At 42.5% G+C, this 8,036-nt stretch overlaps 1 non-coding gene across 1 annotated transcript; it reads right to left on the bottom strand.

Moving 5' to 3' along the window:
* Positions 1-334: 334 nt before the first annotated feature.
* On the bottom strand, positions 335-441 carry LOC140815182 (small nucleolar RNA R71). The gene has a single exon (XR_012114288.1). It is a non-coding gene; the product is annotated as a small nucleolar RNA R71 (small nucleolar RNA).
* Positions 442-8,036: the final 7,595 nt, after the last annotated feature.

Genomic DNA, 8,036 nt, shown 5'->3' with positions numbered 1-8,036 from the left:
TGATGGAGCACGTCCAAGCATCGTAAGACCAGTCATCCGAGCTAATCAGTTTGAGATCAAGCCAGCTATCATCCAGATGATTCAGAACACTGTTCAATTTGGGGGAAGTGCACTTGACGACCCTAATTCTCATATAGCTGACTTTTTTGGAATTTGTGATACTTTTAAGTTTAATGGCGTGTCTGATGATGCTGTTCGTTTGCGCTTATTTCCATTTTCACTGAAAGATAAAGCTAAGTCGTGGTTAAACTGTTTGCCTGTAGGGTCTATCACTACATGGGAGGATATTGCAAAGGCATTCCTGATCAAGTACTTTCCTCCGTCGAAGACTATGAAGCTTAGAGCCGACATTACTACGTTTGCTCAATATGAGAACGAGTCACTTTACGAGGCATGGGAGCGTTACAAGGACTTGTTGAGGAGATGTCCACACCATGAGCTACCGCTTGGGTTAGTTGTTCAAACTTTCTACTATGGTCTGATTACTCCTAACCGTACTATGATAGATGCTGCTGCATGTGGTAACTTACTGAGAAAGACGGCTGAGGAAGGATATGAGTTATTGGAGGAGATGGCTGCGAGTAGCTATCATCCTCAGTCTGATAGGCAGAGACGAGGTGCTGGAGTTCATCAAGTTAATGATTTGTCTGCGGTTTCAGCACAGTTAGAGGCTTTGAGTAGAAAGATTGATGGGATGAGCATGAGTAGGTCGGCTATGCGTCTGCAAGAAATTTTCTGTGATAAGTGTGGGGGTGAGCATGACGTGCAAGATTGCCAAGATGGCAATCCATTTTATGTGCCTGAGGGAGCACCGGTGAAACAAGTGGGATTCCAGAACCGTCCTAGAAATGACCCTTATTCGAATACATACAATCCGGGATGGAGGAATCACCCAAACTTTTCGTGGGGAGGCCAAAACAGCCAAAATCGCCAACAAAGAGGTCCACCATATGGGATGCACCAAGGATTCAAACCAGAGCCGCCTCGGGAGGAGAAGTCCAATTTAGAGCAAATGATGACTAAATTTATTTCTGCAACAGAGACGAGATTTCAGAATCAAGATGCATCCATAAAGGGGTTAGAGAATCAGATTGGACAATTGGCAAAGTTGATTTCTAATAGGGAGCAAGGAGCTTTGCCAAGCAACACGGAAACTAACCCAAGAGAGCATGTGAAGGCTGTGGAATTGCGGAGTGGAAAAGCACTCGAGTCTCATGAGGAAAAGACCAAGCATGGCGAGGATGAGGTGGAAAATCGAGGAGGTAGGTCTTCTAACTCTACATTTACACCTATTGCACAAAACAAAATTGTTATCCCTCCACATTTCCCTGCCGCATTGAAGAAAGCTAAATTAGATGCACAATTTGGTAAATTTCTTGAGATATTTAAGAAATTGCATATTAACATTCCTTTTGCTGATGGTTTATTGAATATGCCAAGTTATGCAAAATTCTTGAAAGATATCTTAGCAAATAAGCGGAAGCTAGAAGATCACATGATGGTGAATTTGACTGAAAATTGCTCCGCTTTAGTTCAAAACAAGATGCCTCCTAAGCAAAAAGATCCAGGGAGTTTCTCTATACCTTGCATTATTGGTGACATTAATTTTCATAGAGCTCTATGTGATCTGGGTGCGAGTATTAATCTGATGCCTTTTTTGTGTTTAGGAGACTGGGCTTAGGTGAACCCAAGCCAACTAGGATGTCGCTGCAGCTTTTTCTGTGTCAAGTATCCACGTGGGATTATCGAAGATGTTTTGGTGAAAGTGGATAAGTTCATTTTCCCTGCAGATTTTGTGATACTTGACATGGAGGAAGATGTAGAGATGCCTTTGATCCTAGGAAGACCGTTTCTGGCTACGGGGAAAGCACTAATTGATGTTGAAGAGGGGAAGTTGAGACTGAGAGTTGGAGAAGAAGAAATTATTTTTGATGTTTTCAATACTCTCAAGCACACAATGCACAACGATAGTTGCTTTCGTATTGATGTCTTGGATTCTCTTGTTTGTGATTTTGTGCAGGATGGATTGAAAGAACCATTGGAGGCCACTCTCACTACTGAAAAGCAGGAGGACGAGCTAGACGAGGAAAAGATGGAGATGGTAGCTCATTTGAATGCCATTCCACCTTGGAGAAAGCAAGTGAGGCTTAGACTAGAGGAATTGGGAGACAGAAAAGATTTAATGCCTCAGAGGTCAAGCCTAGAGGAGCCACCTACTTTGGAGCTCAAACCACTACCTCCACATCTCAAGTACGTATACTTAGGAGAAAATAATAAATTACCTGTTATTATTTCCTCTTCTTTGACAGATGACATGGAGAGTAAACTATTGGGAGTCCTTAAGGAGCATAAAGGCGCATTCGCTTGGAAGGTTGCGGACATCAAAGGGATAAGTCCTTCAATTTGCATGCACAAAATTCTGATGGAAGATCAATACTCACCTCTAGCACAACCACAAAGGAGACTCAATCCAAAGATGCAAGAGGTAGTAAAAGCTGAAACGATTAAACTTCTGGATGCAGGTATTATCTATCCTATCTCTGATAGTGCGTGGGTAAGTCCTGTACAATGTGTGCCAAAAAAGGGTGGGATTACTGTTATTACTAATGAAAAAAATGAGTTGATTCCCACTAGAATTGTTACGGGTTGGCGTGTGTGCATAGATTATAGGAAATTGAATGATGCAACCCGTAAAGATCACTTTCCCTTGCCATTTATCGATCAAATGATTGAACGTTTAGCATGTCATGAATTTTATTGCTTTCTAGATGGATATTCGGGATACAATCAAATCACAATTGCACCTGAGGACCAAGAGAAAACTACTTTCACTTGCCCTTATGGTACTTTTGGGTTTAGGCGTATGCCCTTTGGTTTATGCAATGCACCTGCAACATTTCAGAGATGCATGACTGCTATCTTTCATGACATGATTGGAAATGGTCCTTGAAATTTTTATGGATGATTTCTCTATTTTTGGCTCCTCATTTAATGAATGTTTAGAGAACTTGAATTTGGTAATTAATTAGATGTGAAGAGAGCAATTTGGTGTTGAATTGGGAGAAGTGTCATTTTATGGTTCAAGAGGAAATTGTTTTAGGACACAAGGTATCAGAGAATGGAATGGAGGATTGACAAGGACCAAGGTGGAAGTAATCAAAAACCTACCACCACCGGCATCAGTGAAAGGAGTCAGGAGTTTCCTAGGGCATGCTGGTTTCTATAGGCGGTTCATTAAAGATTTTTCTAAAATTGCTAAACCGTTATCCTCTTTGTTGATGAAAGATGTGGAGTTTAATTTTGATTCTACGTGTCTGCAGGCATTCGAGATACTCAAGGAAAGCTTGGTGACAGCACCTGTTCTGACTGCCCCTGATTGGGAGTTACCGTTTGAGGTGATGTGCGATGCTAGTGATACAGCTGTGGGTGCGGTGCTGGGTCAAAGAAAGAACAAGGTATTTCATACCATCTACTATGCAAGTAAGACTTTAAATGATGCTCAATTGAATTACGCTACTACTGAAAAGGAATTACTTGCTATAGTATTTGCTTTCGATAAATTTCATGCATACCTTGTTCTGTCTAAAGTAACGGTGTATACGGATCATTCTGCCCTCAAATACTTGCTTGCTAAGAAAGATGCGAAACCTAGATTGATTCGGTGGATTTTACTATTGCAAGAATTTGATCTCGAAATTCGAGATAAAAAGGGGGTGGAAAATGTAGTTGCTGATCATCTGTCTAGGCTTGAGCATGTTAGAGTTAAGTGCGTCGATGATGATATAGATGACTGGTTTCCTGATGAACAATTACTTGAGATAAATGCGTACCCGTGGTATGCCGATTTTGCTAACTTTCTTGTCACTGGCACACCTCCACCTAATTTATCGTTTCACCAAAGAAAGAAATTCTTTTCAGACGTGAAATACTATTTTTGGGAGGAATCGTTTTTGTTTAAGATCTGTGCAGACTCCATGATAAGAAGATGTGTGGCGGAAGAGGAAACCAATCAAATTCTGAACCATTGTCATGACCGTGAGGTAGGTGGTCACTTTGGACCCATACGAACGGCATCTAAGGTACTTGAATGTGGCTTCTATTGGCCAACTCTTTTTAAGGATGCTCGTTTGTATGTTCTCAATTGTGATAGATGCCAACGCACAAGTAATATTTCCAACCGTCATGAGATGCCTTTAACTAATATTGTTGAGTGTGAAATATTTGATGTGTGGGGTATTGATTTTATGGGTCCGTTTCCTGTGTCTTTTGCAAAGAAATTTATTTTGGTGGCAGTGGAGTATGTATCGAAATGGGTGGAGGCGGAGGCTTGTGCCACTAATGATGCACAAGTGGTGTTAAAATTTTTGAAGAAACGTATTTTTAATCGATTTGGTACACCACGTGCAATCATAAGTGATGGTGGCACCCATTTTTGCAACAAAATTTTTGATAAACTGCTGGGCAAATATGGTGTCACCCACAAGGTTTCCACTCCATACCATCCCCAAACGAGTGGACAAGTTGAAGTGTCCAATCGGGAAATTAAGAGGATTTTGGAGAAGACGGTCAATGTGAATAGGAAGGACTGGGCCGTTCGGTTAGATGATGCTTTGTGGGCTTATCGTACTGCATTTAAAACACCTATATGCACTACACCGTATAGGTTACTTTTTGGTAAAGCATGTCATCTACCAGTAGAATTAGAGCATAGAGCATATTGGGCGACCAAAGCACTAAACTTTGATTTTGCTCTTGCAGGTGAAAAACGGTTGCTGCAGTTGAATCAGTTAGAAGAGTTCCGAGGAAGAGCTTATGATCTTGCACTGTCCTACAAGGAACGCACCAAACGAGCCCATGATAAGCACAATGTAAGAAGGGAATTCAAAGTGGGTGAAGCGGTGTTGTTGTACAATTCTCGCCTGCGACTCTTTCCGGGCAAACTAAAATCAAGGTGGTCAGGGCCATTCACTATCGCCAAGGTGTTCCCATCGGGTGCAGTGGTATTACATGATGGAAAGGAAGGGACGTTTACTGTGAACTGCCCAAAGATTGAAGCACTATCTTGGTGGCACAATTGAGCCACAAATTGGAGTCACTCGACTCCATGACAGTCCTTGAGGACATGGGTGAAAAGTCTAGCTCTAGACTCTAAATTGAGAACTACTTCTACTCCTTATATTGTTTTAATTTCATTTTATTTATTTTTTATCGCATCATTTGCATTTAGGTCATTGCATGGCATGGCATTCGTGTTTTTCGCCGAAGCTTCTCGCTAGGGCGGTCAAAAGTGACCGCCCCAGCGAGCTTTCGTTTTGGTTTCAGTCATTGGTTAGCCGAAACATCTCGCTAGGGCGGTCACCATGCGAGGACTTATACTTTTCAAATAGTTTTTTGTCCGAAACTACTCGCTAGGGCGGTCAAAAGTGACCGCCCCAGCGAGGACTCGTATCTTTAAAAATTTGGTTTGCCGAAACTACTCGCTAGGGCGGACACTTTTGACCGCCCTAGCGAGTCGCGCAGATATAAAACGTTTTCCCCTTCTCTTTCTTCCTCACTTCGAACCCTACTCCCCTCCTCTCGTTTTTCCGGCGCCCCCATCCCTTTTGTGTGCATAATATTCATTATTTGGCAATTTTTCAGGGCAAAGACTCCACCTTGGTCTCTCCTCTCCACAGGGAAGCATTTAGGCGACAAATTCTTCTTCTCCGGTCATCTTCTATAGATTCCGGCGACATCTCCGGCGATATTCATACCTTGTGCACTCCGGTCTTGCCATGGCACCCAAACGATCCAAGGTAACTCACGGTGCCTCTAGTTCTCGCTCCTACTCCTTCTATGTTTGTGAACGACAAAGCTAGAGAGCGATTTGAGCATGCTAGGCTGCATAGGAAGCCGATCCCTGAGCGCGGATTTGATTCTTTTATTATCGATCTTTTTTCTGAGTCTCAAATTGAAAGGCGAGGGTGGAATACGTTTGTCGCACAACCGAATGCCGCAGTAGTTCCGGTTGTGCGTGAATTTTATGCGAATGCCCCGGAGGGAAGTGAGTATAAGGCGGTTGTGAGGGGACGTCGAGTCCCGTATGATTCCAGGGCAATCAATGATGTGTTGGGTCTACAGTCGGTGGATGATTCGGTGTTTCAGGCGTGGGTGCTTAACCCGACTATGATTTGATAATTCGCACGCTATGTTATCCGGGCACCACGTGGAAACAACCTGGGGCATACACGATTTTTCTTGAGAAATTTTTGAAAGTAGAAGAGGCCTTGTGGTATGTTTTCTTGTCTAAAAGATTGATGCCAGTCGGTCATATCAGTGATGTGCAGCGTGAGAGGTCAGTTGTTCTTTATGCTCTCTGTACTGGGATGCCGATTGATGTGGGTAAGCTCATTTTCGGGCAGCTTACCATGTGTATCAATAGCAGCAATTTGGGCTTCTATTTCCCAACTTTAGTGACTGAACTGTGTGCCCGAGCGGGGGTGATTTTTGAAGACGATGATGAGTGGTTACAACCGATGAGAGCCATTGATCAGGCTCTCTATATATCCAAGAGGGAGAAACGCCAGGCTGAGCTACCCGCGGAGGTATTTTTCGGGTATGGGCAAGCATCTCAACCACTACCAGCCTTGGGACAGGCACCACCACCTCCGCAGCCACACCGCCGTGCCTTGCGAGACCGCGTCGACGAATTGGGCGCTTGGGCCACTTATCAGACTGAGTACCAGGCCGTGAATCAAGCCCACATTCATAACATGGAATATTTGACGCAGGGGATCGCGACGCATTTGGGCATCGACACTTCCGGGCGGCCACCTGCCCCCGCATACCCGCCGCCCTTCCATTTTCAGTACACTTATTCTATGTCCCCAGCCGCTCAAGAGGGAGTTGCACCGCCTGAGCATGACGAGGAGGAGGATTTCTGACCAGGGGAGTTTACTGTTTCCCATTTCTTGTTATTTATTCTGTCGTTGCATTTGCATTCATGAGTTTTTTTTTAGTTTTTAGTGTTTGTTTCGTTTTGTGCACTGAGGACATTGCACAACTCTAGTATGAGGGGGTGGGTAGATTGTTTTGGTTGTTTAGTTAAATTGGTTATTGTTTTGATTGTTTAGTTAATTGGTTTAGTTTCGTTGCATTTCTTTCGTTTGGTGTCGTTTATGTTGATTTCTTTTGTTGGGTGTCGTTTATGGTGAGAAGACATCGTTTATGAGCCAATGATGATTTGAATTGATAGTTTACAAAAGTATTGATTGGGTCACTTCGTGAATGATACTCTTGATTGTTAAAGCATGAATTTTGGTACAAAATTTGAACTTTCTGAGCACACAATTGTGGGGACTAGAATTTTGTAGGAATAATGGTGAAAATTTGAAAATTCTGTGTGGTTAACTTGAAAGGCACCGATTATGAGTTGATTTAGCAGGTAAACCCGTGAAAATAAGTCTCTAATTGGGACCTTGAATGAGAAAATTTGATTTACCTTGAACTTCACACTTACCTCTTTTCCATTGCACTGAATTGAAATGTCATACTCCTAACCAGTCGTGATCCAAAGTATTATATTCTTAGCCTAGGGAGTACATGTGTGAAAATTGTGCAATTAAAAAAAAAAAAGAGAAAAAAGAAGGAGATGTAAGGTGAGGGGGAGCCGAAATAAAAGGAATGAAATTCTATTCCTAGGCTAAAAGTTGGAGATGTAAGGAGACGAGGAAAGTCAGACGAAAAGTCTTGACGATTGCACAATGAAAATGATCGGTGTACTCCCAACTTTTAGCCACTTGAGCTTATTTTTCTTCTTTTTGACACCCCTAGCTGTACTTAAAAGTTGAATAAAGTTCAATTTGTGGCTAGTGATGAATGGACACGGGGATGCATGCTAGTGAGACTTGTATTGAAGTGTTAATCGAGTGACTCGCATGATTTGATAATTGATCTATTTGAAGTACGAATGACTAAGACCCATCATGACACACACACACGTTCAAATTAGTGTCGAAATTTATGTGTAGATGAGAATGAGTATTCGGTTGCGATTT

Source organism: Primulina eburnea, chromosome 1 (assembly GCF_022965805.1).
Source record: "Primulina eburnea isolate SZY01 chromosome 1, ASM2296580v1, whole genome shotgun sequence".
Classification (NCBI taxonomy): domain Eukaryota; kingdom Viridiplantae; phylum Streptophyta; class Magnoliopsida; order Lamiales; family Gesneriaceae; genus Primulina; species Primulina eburnea.
This window is presented reverse-complemented; position numbering and strand designations above follow the sequence as displayed.